At 40.2% G+C, this 11,495-nt stretch overlaps 1 pseudogene; it reads left to right on the forward strand.

The window, feature by feature from the left end:
- The first annotated feature begins 298 nt into the window (after positions 1–298).
- LOC140501570 (methylosome subunit pICln pseudogene) lies at positions 299–1,545 on the forward strand (annotated as a pseudogene).
- The last annotated feature ends 9,950 nt before the right edge of the window (positions 1,546–11,495 follow it).

Here is an 11,495-nt window from a genome sequence, read left to right on the forward strand (position 1 = left end):
ATGCCATCACTACGTTGGTACACATACTCCAGGTCAAACAGTGGCATGGGAGATTCCAAGATGGAAGGAACATGTCTAACTAGGGGATAGAGAGAGGGATGGTCAAGGTTGGCTTCATGGAAGTAAACACTCCGTCTTAGAGTTTGTGATAAAGGAGAACAACAACAGGGATAGGATGACACTGCTCCTGAAATTTGGGAAGAAAAGATTTCAAAGAGATTAAAGAATAGGTAGAACTCCATGGACTCTAATTTTACAGGGTCAGGCAGCCTTGCAGAAATGGGGAACTCTCGCTTTCCTTCCGGGTTCGGGGCGAGCGTGTCTCCTTCGCCTGCGGTCCAGCCCCCCTCCCTGGTCCGCGGGCGGACACCGCCACCGCCGCCGCTGACAGAATGAGTTTCCTGAAGAGTTTTCCGCCACCCAGCCCAGAAGATGGGCTTCGGCAGCAGCAGCCCGACACCGAAGCGGTGCTGGACGGCAAGGGCCTGGGCACCGGCACCCTCTACATCGCCGAGAGCCGCCTGTCCTGGTTAGATGGTTCTGGAATAGGATTTTCACTGGACTAACCCACCATTAGTTTACACGCTGTCTCCAGGGACCTAAACGCCTATCCACAGGAGCACTTGTATGTTATGGTCAGTGCTCGATTTGGAGAGGAAGAACCAAAAGAACTAAAAGAAACTGCAAAGGCCGAAGGGGAAGAAGATGAGGATAGTGATGAAGATGTTGAGCCGACTGCTGAGTTCAGATTTGTACCAAGTGATAAGTCAGCACTGGAAGCATTGTTTGCTGCAATGTGTGAATGTCAAGCTTTACATCCAGATTCTGAGGATGAAGATTCAGATGATTATGATGGAGAAGAATATGATGTGGAAGCACATGAACAAGGACAGGGGGATATTCCTACATTTTACACCTATGAAGAAGGATTATCTCATTTAACTGCAGAAGGACAAGCCACTCTGGAGCGATTGGAAGGAATGCTTGCTCAGTCTGTGAGCAGCCAATATAACATGGCTGGAGTAAGGACAGAAGACTCAGTTAGGGATTATGAAGATGGGATGGAGATAGATACCACACCAACTGTTGCTGGACAATTTGAGGATGCAGATGTTGATCATTGAAGATTACTTATGCTGAGAATAGATTCCACGTATTACTGAAGGAGGGAACTTTCTATCTTTCCACAGTGGAGAGGCAGAGAAGAAACATCTTTTTCCCCTCTGCAAAAATGACCTAAACCAGTTCTTTCTTCAGACAGACTTATACTGAGGCCATATGAATCACCACCAGCAGAAATTTAGTCTTTATTAACAGAAATGGCTGAATTCACCCAAGAGGATATTTGTAGCATATTGATTCAAGAATCCCATGCCCAGCTGCAGTCATCTAGGCCTCTAAATCCTCCTCTCACAGTATTCATCTTCCATAAGGCAGGAGGCCCACATGGTGCAGGGGTGTGGAAAAGAATAGGAGGTGGGAGGGTGTGCAACCAGAATATGCCATATACTTATATACATATGTACATCCACACACACGTGTGTGCGCATATGTGTATAACAGCACTTGCTCCTTGAGAAGAGGAGATTAAGAGGTCTTGGAGGCTTGCCTCTGCTCTTTTGTACTCTGAATCAATCAGGTAACTACCCATAGGGAATATCAAAGCCTGATTAGCTTATTCCTACATCTATGAGTAGCCTAATTAACTATTCTACCATGTTGCACCGACCTCCATTAACATAAGCTGGGAGCTTCTGACAACCTTTTGCTATTTTCACAGTTCATTTTTAGTCTGAAAAATGAATTTTATAATTCTGGTCTGTTGTGACAAATTGGCCTCAAAAGCTATCCCCTCTTAGATTCCTCTGAAGATTTAGAGAGGCTGGGATGCGTTCCTTAAAATACTGAAGATGAGAATCCTTTTGTCTTTGTTACAGCTAAATAAATAAAATTAGGTTTTATATGTTTAAAAAAAAAGAAAGAAATGGGGAACTCTCAACAAGGAAATTCTGAAGTTGCAAGAGAAATAATTGATTCAGAAGAAAAAGAAAATTGTCTAACGAGACTAACATAAACACACCCAGCACTCATCAGCCAACTCAGATGGTTTTTAAAGACAGAAGAATAACCCCAAAACACAGAAGAAGTTGAGGCTAATGAGGAAAGCTAAGGGTTGGGTGTTTTTTTCAGGGGGGTTTCCTATATTGGGGAGGATCACCGTTTCCATCTACTCTGTATATAGCTTATGTGTACCTCGCTGGTTATATGTTGTCTGTCTTGATAAAATATATGCTACTTCAAAGGATGGATTGGTTTTTTGCTTTTCGTCATATCTCTAGTGTAAGAAATGAACCAAACTTCTGTTTCCACAAGAAAATATGTAATATGCCAGAAGTCTTGTATTTGCTGGGAACACAGGGAAACAAACGACTTGGAAATTAGAAATCCACGAGGATGTGGGTGCCTATTTATTAACATATCTAAAAGCCAACAACACTTTCTGGCTCTTTAGATAGAATCCACAACTTCAAAGGCCCCAAGAAGAATTTCATTACTCTTCTTATGTAAATTTAAAGGAACCTTAAACATCCTGGGTTTGGACTTCTGCCAATTAAGGGAATTCCTTTGAGAGAATTCATAGCATGTCATTCTACAAAGAAAATAAGGAATGTGACAGAAATGCAGACCCATGTGGGATGGGGTTTGTTGCCTAGCCAGTGGGAGGAAGGTGATAAATTCGAATTGGAAATACGGCATAAAAAGGCTTGCATTTATCTGAGCAAATGTAGCAATCCATTAGGAACTACCCATTCATTCAGAGAGAAATGAACTTAAAAATTAATAAAATCTTTCCTGGTTTCATAAATAGCATTGCCCTTTTTAGAGTAAGTATGTTTTTCACACTAGTATTTAGCATAGTACCTTACATGCTTACATGTTTGTTGACTGACTAACTGACCACTAGCGTGAATGGAGTAGATTAAGTAGAACTTAACTCTAATTTTATTTTTGTTTTCTCAGGCTAAGAGAATGGTCTTTGGACTGGAGATGATAAACAAAAATGACCAATGGGGAGTTACTCCCAAGATAGGAAGATAAGAGAACTTACTTTCCTTGGTGAATTCAAGCCAAGCCCAGATGATGTGGAAAATGAAAAAAAAACCTGATGGGTAAGACTGCTGAGCCACTGATGATGATATTACAAAATTACCATGAAAGGAAGAGGAATATTAAACTAGGGAAGAGTAAGAGTGGACCCAGTGTTTAAGAAAGGTAAGTGGATAGAATCTGCAAACTATAGGTCTGGGAACATGACTTCAGTTCCTGGGAAAATTCTGAACTGAGTTATTAAAGAGATGGTCAGTGAACATCTCTCCTATTAGATTATATGCTCCTCATGGGCAAGAACTACTTTATTTTGTTTTTATATGGAAGACACTCACATAGTAGTCAGAAGAAGTGATACAAGGACACTCTCAAAGTCTCTCTGAAGTACTTTGGAATTGATTATATGACATGGGAGAAGCTGACAAAGGACTGCCCAGCATGGCAAGCCCATATCAAAGAAGGTGCTGTACTCTTTGAGCTAAGCAGAATTGTAGTAGCTCAAAAGAAACATGAGATACGCAAATTTAGAGACATCTTCACTCCAAATATTCATATGTGGACTATTTGTGTTTGATCTATGGTAGAGCCTTCTGAGCTCAGATTAGTCTGATAAGCCAGACTCTACCATAGTGATCTCATTTGGGTCCTCTTTGAGACAATAATCAACCAAGCACTTAATAAATGAGTATTGTTTAAAAAGGAATTTATGCCTAAAAAAAATGCAGTATGACTTCATTAAATACAGGTCATGCTAGACTAAACTTTATTCCTTTTTTGATAGGGTAAGAGGATAGGGAAAGAGTATAGATAAGGTTTACCTAGATATAATATGATAGAATAAACCTCAACTTGGAAAGAAACCTACAGGAGGGTGGCCCAAGGACCTGGGTTTGACCACTTGGTACTTAGTGTTTCTATCAATAACTTGGATAAAGGCATAAACCCTATGTTTATCATATCTGCAAATGACAAAAAACTGGGAGGGATAATTAACATATCAAATGAGTCAAGATCCCAAAAGATCTTAGTCCAGATCACTGGGTTTGAATAAATTAAGATGAAATAACATAGTGATAAATGTAAAATCTTAAACATAGGTTTAAAAAGTCTACTTGATAGTTACAAGATAAAGAAAGCATAATTAGAGAGCATTTTTTTTCTGAAAATGATCATAGGATTTCAGTAGACTGCTACCTCAATAAAAGTCAATAGTGTGATGTGATATTGAGTGACACTAAGGGAGGTACCATTTCCAGGAACAAGAAGGTAAGAATCTACTATGTTTTAATCAGATCATATCTGGAATACTGTGTTCAGTTCTAGGCATCACAGTTTAGGAAGGGGACTGATCAGCTGGAGAGCATTCAGAGGAGAGTCCATGATGATGAACGGTTTTGTATCCATGCCATAAAAGGATAGATTGAAGGAACTTAGCCTGAAGAAGAGAAAACTCAGGAAGATCATGAGAGTTGGTCCAAATGTTTGAAGGACAATCATTTGGAAGAGTTTGTGTTCCAGGAGCAATGAGTGGAATTTTAAAAGAAGCCACTTAGGAGGTAGTAGGCTCTCTGGCACTGCACTTCTTCAAGCAGAGTCTAGATGCCATCTAGTGGGTAGACAGAAGTGAGATTCTTTTTCAAGTTATGCGTTGGACTAGATGTCCAAGACTAGATCTCCAAGAGATGAGGTCTCTTCCAACTCTAGAATTCTGTAAAATTCTGTGATTTTGATTCTGTGAATTGTCTTGTAGAAGAAGAATTAGCCTCATTCTATATGGCTCCTAAAAGCAGAACAAAAGGAAATGGATGGAAGTTTACAGAGAGAGACATCTTTAGGCTAAATGAAAGAATTACAAGTAGTGAGCCTCTAGTTCTTGGATGAATTCATGAGGAGAATGGATTACCACCACCAAGAGCATTGATGAGTGAGGTGGGAGATTGGATTCTAATTTCCATCTCTAGGATTCCTGTGAGCTGGAGGAGAGTGATTAATGCCTTCAGTTGCAAAATACACTTTTCCCAACCTAGAAAGGGCAGGGAGGTTGGAATAGCTCAGGGCTAATGAAACGGCAAACAAGATAAAAAATTTGCTTCCAAGGCAGAGATTGGATTCATACTTTTGTGTCTAGCCACCCTTCTACTATAGAAGATTCCTAAAGGAGTATGGGAGATGAAAGTAAGTGAATTGAAATGAATAACTCCAAGGCAACATAGAGTGGCTTATTGAAGGTTGGGTAGGTTTGTTTGTTTTTTTTTAATTTGTTTGTTTTTTAACCCAGGAAGAATTTGTCTGAAGCTGGAGGCAAGTCTCTCTTCTGCCTGGAGAAGTTAAAGATCGTTGCTGTAGCTGAAAGAACTATGTAGCACTTCAGCTGAAAAGACTACAGGGCATTCCAGCTGAAAATAGTGAAGTACTAGCCAGTCAATCCAGAGGCTGAAGGTAAAAGAAGTTGCTCATTGAAGAATGAGCCCAGGAGGCTAATTAATTGACCTGAGCAACAAAGATACCACATCTTAGGAGGAGCAAACTATATGGGGGATAAACTAGAAGTAATTTACAAAGGGAAGGCAGTAGAATTAAGAGTGTCTGGGGAAGGCTTCCTGCTCCAGAGAGAGACTTGTATGCCCTTCTAGGCCCAGAGTTGTGAGTTGTCTTGCCATGTGTGTTCTCTCTCTCTCCATATGTGTGTGTGTGTATCCATCCCATCTATCTATCTAATTTCATGCCCACTCTTCACCCCTCCTGGACCTTAGGTGTATTTGTGAGAGAGCACCCCTGATATTAGGGAAATGTTTTAACTACAGTTTTTCCTAATACTATTTGAGTCAATTTGGCTTTTGCTAAAAAATTAGCTGAGTCTACTGGCTGATTGTCAAGGGAAAACCCAATGATGGAACTCATGAAATGTTTAGAAGAATAGAGATCCACAGGGTTACCCACTGAATCCAAATAGCAACCACCCCTTTTTGGGGCACACCCTACCACTGGCTATATAAAATGGACAAATAAGGTGAGGGAGGAGGTTGGGGAGACAGAGGTTGTACACACAAAAAAAATACCATATGAAATCCAAGGGAAAAATGAATTTCCAACTCTGGGGATCAGGAAAGGAGATCAGAGTGTTTTTCCTGTATAGATTGGGAATTTGGTATTGATAATATTTAATGTAAAATTTTGGAACGATTTCTTTGTTCTCTGTGAAGCAAACTTGGAGAGTGCCTCTTCCTATGTCAACAGAGGCCAGCCAGGGCTGACTTAACATTCCTTTCAAGACCTTTGACCTGGGACACTTTTTCTGAATAGTGGGACATTTTCTATATCTTAATATTTTGTAGACTTACGGCATGTTAATGGCATTTTAGTGATAAGAAAAAAACACAGATGTCCTGGGTTGTAATTTCAATTGAAACTTTGTTTACCCTTTCCTGTGTTAGCCATTTCAAGTACCTGTTTAGGACAGGAAGCCTGCCAATAGAGTGGTAGGATTTCCTTTCTTATTGTATGTCACAGAGACATATGTTTACACAGCCTGGAATCACAAGGCCCAACCGACATTGCTTTGTTAATTGTCTTGTCTTACTAAATTTACAATTTGTCCAGCTAAAAGAGCTCCTTTCTCACGGTGAAATGTACATAAGCCAGAAGATTTCTGTACCAGGTAGTCAGATTAACCTCTGACTCCATAAAATTATGTAACTGTTATTAATAAGGAATTGTTTAATTAATGAAATCATAAAATGTATGCATTTAGCCTGTTGCCTTTTCTTTAACGAAGTTTTCAGGTCAACAGTATATAGATTGGCAATTGGGCTTCGATGTATAGATGGTGTATGTAGGGTGAATTTTAGTGCAGGTAAGGTGGATGTTAGTGTACGTAAAGTGAATTTTTGTTATTATTTCTTAGAGTTCAGTTTCCCAGCATCCATAGCCATATAACAATCTCCTGTTTCCAGGTACTAGATATGAGTTCCCACAGTTATGGTTCAAAACATTTCCACCAGGCTTGTGCACATTATATAATGATAAATAATATGAACATCCACTGTGGCTGTTCAGTGAGATATAGGGATGAGGTGATGTAAACTTGTGAGGCTGTTGCTGACAATATGCCTTTGTCTGATGGTCTATAAAACAGGTGGTCACTATACAGCAAATGGGGAACCTTAGGGTTGAATGGCCAAATGCTGTGTGTGCCTCAATCGGCCCCCATTGAGGCTTAGGGGGAACCTCAGGGTTGAGTGCACAAGCTGGAATGCTGTGCATGCCTTGATCGACACAGATGCTTACATTGGGGCTTGAGTGGATTTAGGGGAAGCACAAGTTGTGCCTGTTCTGACTGACTCCATTGAGACACAGGTGTAGTTCCCCGCCCCCCCCCCCCCACCTTCTCACCAGCCTCTGTGAGAAGGGTGATCAGAGAATGCTGTAGGAGTTGTGCAATCCTCTTCTGAGAAAACTAGACTAGAATAAAGTAAGATTATTAACCCCTTCTTATTGTCTTTCCTGTCTGACCAAATCAAGAGTGAACCTGTGCTGACAGCCTTCCAGTGTGCTGTGTTTATCTATCTTACAGATGGCAATTCAATGGACAGAGAATTCAAGAGAGTATCAGGTTATTCTCCTCTTTTACTCTGACATCACCCAGAAACCTATTCATCCTGGAATTTACCTCTCAGAAGAATGATCTGCCCTTGGAGACCCTCCTTCTGATTGAAGGCTTTCTCATGGAACTTTCATTCTCACAGGGCACCCAAGCCAGCCATCTCTTCATTTCCCACCAGACTGTATTCTCCTAGACTGCTCAAGATGCATTGGGTGACCTTGGCCTTTCCAAGTTAGGTCTTTCCCAGGTCTCAGTTTGTCTGAGGCAACACTCATTCAGAGACTAAGGTAAGAACTGAGACAAAAATTGGCCCAATTTATCACCACAAAGCAGATCCATTTGGACAGGGAAGACCTTTAGAGTTTCTGGACTGAACAAAAAGCAGTTGTTATTGACGAAGTTTAAGCCATCCAAAACTAAACAATGAGCCAGAGGCTTGGGTTGGGGGCTATTAATGACCCTTTCAATGAGAGTCAGAGAGATTAGGGTTTAAAGGCTTAGTCAGGTAGCTACATTTGAAACAGAACAGGGTTTTTTTTAAAGCCTTTTTTTCAGACCTATATTTCAAGAAATCATAAATGAAAACTGCACAGGACAAAAAGTAAATTGTCTCAGCTTTTTGAAAAAGAAAATGATAATAATAAGTAGAAATAAATATATTTTTTTTAAATCTAGGTCCCAAGCCCCAAAATGTCTTACAAAATATAAGCAACTAAAAAATATATTCCTATGGACAGAACACCCACATGTAAGGAGGGAGACCACATTTGTGAAGGGACGAAGAAAAAGAAGGAGGAGGAAGAAAAGGGAAGATGAGGAAGGAGAAGAAGAAAGAGGAGTAGTATGATCAACTCTTCTTTGGATTCCTGGGTCTCCAAATAGAATAAGCTAGAGCTTTTATAATAAATAACTCTCCTTGAAAATAGGAGGCTAAGTCTACTGAGTAATGCTGACACGATACATTAAAAGCCAGGGCCTTAGCTGATAGGAAAAAGAATCAGATTAAAAAAGAAATGAGTTTAATTAAAAAGCACCACGTTGGCTTTGTTTTGACTGAGATGAATCAATCTCTACTTTGAACGATTTGATTTCATCAGTGCGCATATTCCTTCTATCATCATAGATCACAAACCTTCAACCCTTTAGCAGCAGGTCTTCACCAATTATTTGGTTTAAAAAAAATAAAAACCGAAGAATGGTTTTAAAAAAAACTTTCTCTGATAGGACTACGCTGGTTCTAGGACAAAACCTACACACACCTTCATTGGTTCTGTACTCTAGCCTGCTGAAACCTGGCACAGCTTGCAGTAATCTAGGCTCACTTCCACCATACAGTGAGGCATTGGAAAGCAAGTTTAATGAAGGTGTCATGTGCATTATTCTTTCATTTGCACCGATAGTATTCCAAAGAACCCCAAAGCATCAGTAACAAATTTTTACAACATTGTAAGAGTGCACATCACAAGCAAAATACTGAGAAATTCATGGCCAGGCAAAAAAAAAAAAAAAAAGCCGAAAGGAAGGATCTAGACCCTTTTGAAAGCAACCAAGTCCTTGAATTTTCCCATGCATTTCAACAGCCCAGACCACTGGCCTCCACCCAAGACAACTGGCCCACCCCCAGCCCACCTGGATCACCTAATTAGTTTACTTCACATTCCTTTCCTAGCAGCTCTTCTCCCACCCTAGACTACTTGCATATACCCACCACTCCTTAATCCCATCTAGAGCACCTAATTAGCCTGCTTGAGGTCTGGCTGACCCCACACTATTTACCACTCCTTAATCCTATCCAGGCCCTTTCACTGTCCTTTTTTGTATATAAGCATCAGTCTTACCCCCATTAAACTGCAGGTTCAATAGGAACCCTGCCAACTTCTATTGGCGTTACAATAAACCTTGTCATTTGACTGGAAAGTTTGAAAGTGTGAATTCATTCCAGGCAGACACCACCTCATACCCTGACATCTCAGGGTTCCCAGCAACCCCAAATTGCATCAGAAAAGCTCCAGTTCATCAGAAGAAATCATTGAGGATTCATGTGGGGTCAAGTTATTTTATGTATTTTGTTATCATTTACAACTTTGTTTCAGAAGCAGAGATTCAGGTTGTAAAAATTTCTGATTGCACTTGATACAGAAAGGACTACTGGGCATGGAGGGGAGGGGAGGGGAGGAATTATGATGGGTTTTATTTTTACATAAAATCATCTGGCCTGAAGAAACATCTTTTTACATACAAGTGTTAAAATAAATGTTGCTACTGTATATTTAACAGTGAAAAATAACCTGATCCTTAAAATGGAGATAACTAAGACAAGGAAAACTTGGCTAATTCTGGATGGTTTAGTAAACTGTTGTCTCTGCTTTTTGTTTTTTATTATTATAATTGGAGATTGAACAGAACATGGGCAGAATTGCCCTTCCTGCTTCCGTCAAGCAGGTCTGAAGAGAAGTACAACGTGATAACTGGAAAGGTAAGATGGCATCAAATTGTGGAGGGTTTGAAATGCCAGGCAGAAGAGTTTGAATTTGATTTGCTGGAGAATGGAAAGTCCCTGAAGGATTTTGATCAGGAGAGTGACATCATCAGATCTATACATAACAAAGATTGGTCTGACTTCTAGATGAAGGACAGATTGGAAAAAGCAGTCAAGAGACATTAATTGCCTACAATGTGCCAGGCACTTTGCTAAATACTGGGCATACAAAAAGAGGCATAAGATATGCCCTGACCTCAAAGAGTGCACAATCTAATGAAGAGACAGTAAGCAAATGTACCCAAAAAAGGGATATTCAGAAAAAATAGGAAATAATTTTAAAAGGGAAGGCACTAGAATTAAGAGGTCTAAGAAAGGTTTACTGTAGGACATGAGATTTCATTTGGGACTTAATGGAAGGAAGCCAGGGAAGCAAGGAAGTGGGGATGAGGAAGGAAAGTATTCCAGGCAGGGTTGACAGTCAAAGAAAATGCCCAGAGCTGAGAGATAAGAGTATCTTGTTCTAGGAACAGTATGGAGGCCAGTGTCATTGGATCAGGGTACGTGACAGGGAGTAAGGAATAAGAAGACTGGAAAAGGAAGGAGGGAGTTAGACTATGAAGAGGTTTTGAAAGCCAAATGGGACATTTTGTAGTTGATCCTGGAGCCACTGGAGTTTACTAAGTAGGGACAGAGACGTGCTGGACCTGTGGTTTAGGAAAATCAATTTGTACATGAGACATCTGTTTATTCTTCAACTTTGGAAGCAGCTAGGTGGCACAGTAGATAAGAACACTGACTTAGTTTGGAATCCAGAAGACCTGAGTTTAAATCTGATCTCAGACTCTGGGCAAGTCCTTTAACCTCTCTGTGCCTCAGTTTTCTCAACTGTAAAATGGGAACAATAATAGGACCTACCCCCTCATTCCTCCAGGGTTGTGGTGAGGATCTAATGGGATATTTGTGAAGCACTTAGCACAGTGCCTAGAACATACTATGAACATAGTAGATATGTAAGACATGCTTGTTTTACTTCCTTCCTTGGGGAAACATGAGCCAAAATCCAAGCTATAAGTAAATCTGGGGTAAGGGTGTAATGAAATAAAGAATATAAGAAAAAAGAACCTAGCTCCTCTCTTTACAAGCCAAATTTCCCAGAACTAATCCTAGTCTGAACTGAGTGAGAGGGTCCATAGAAGATGGGTATCTTCGTGCAGAAGGTAAAGAGAGAAGTAATCCCAGAACCTTTAGTCTAGTAGTGGTTAATAATGTTAGAGAAGTTTTATAGATTTTCATCAAAGTTCA

Source organism: Notamacropus eugenii, chromosome 1, assembly GCF_028372415.1.
Source record: "Notamacropus eugenii isolate mMacEug1 chromosome 1, mMacEug1.pri_v2, whole genome shotgun sequence".
Taxonomy (NCBI): domain Eukaryota; kingdom Metazoa; phylum Chordata; class Mammalia; order Diprotodontia; family Macropodidae; genus Notamacropus; species Notamacropus eugenii.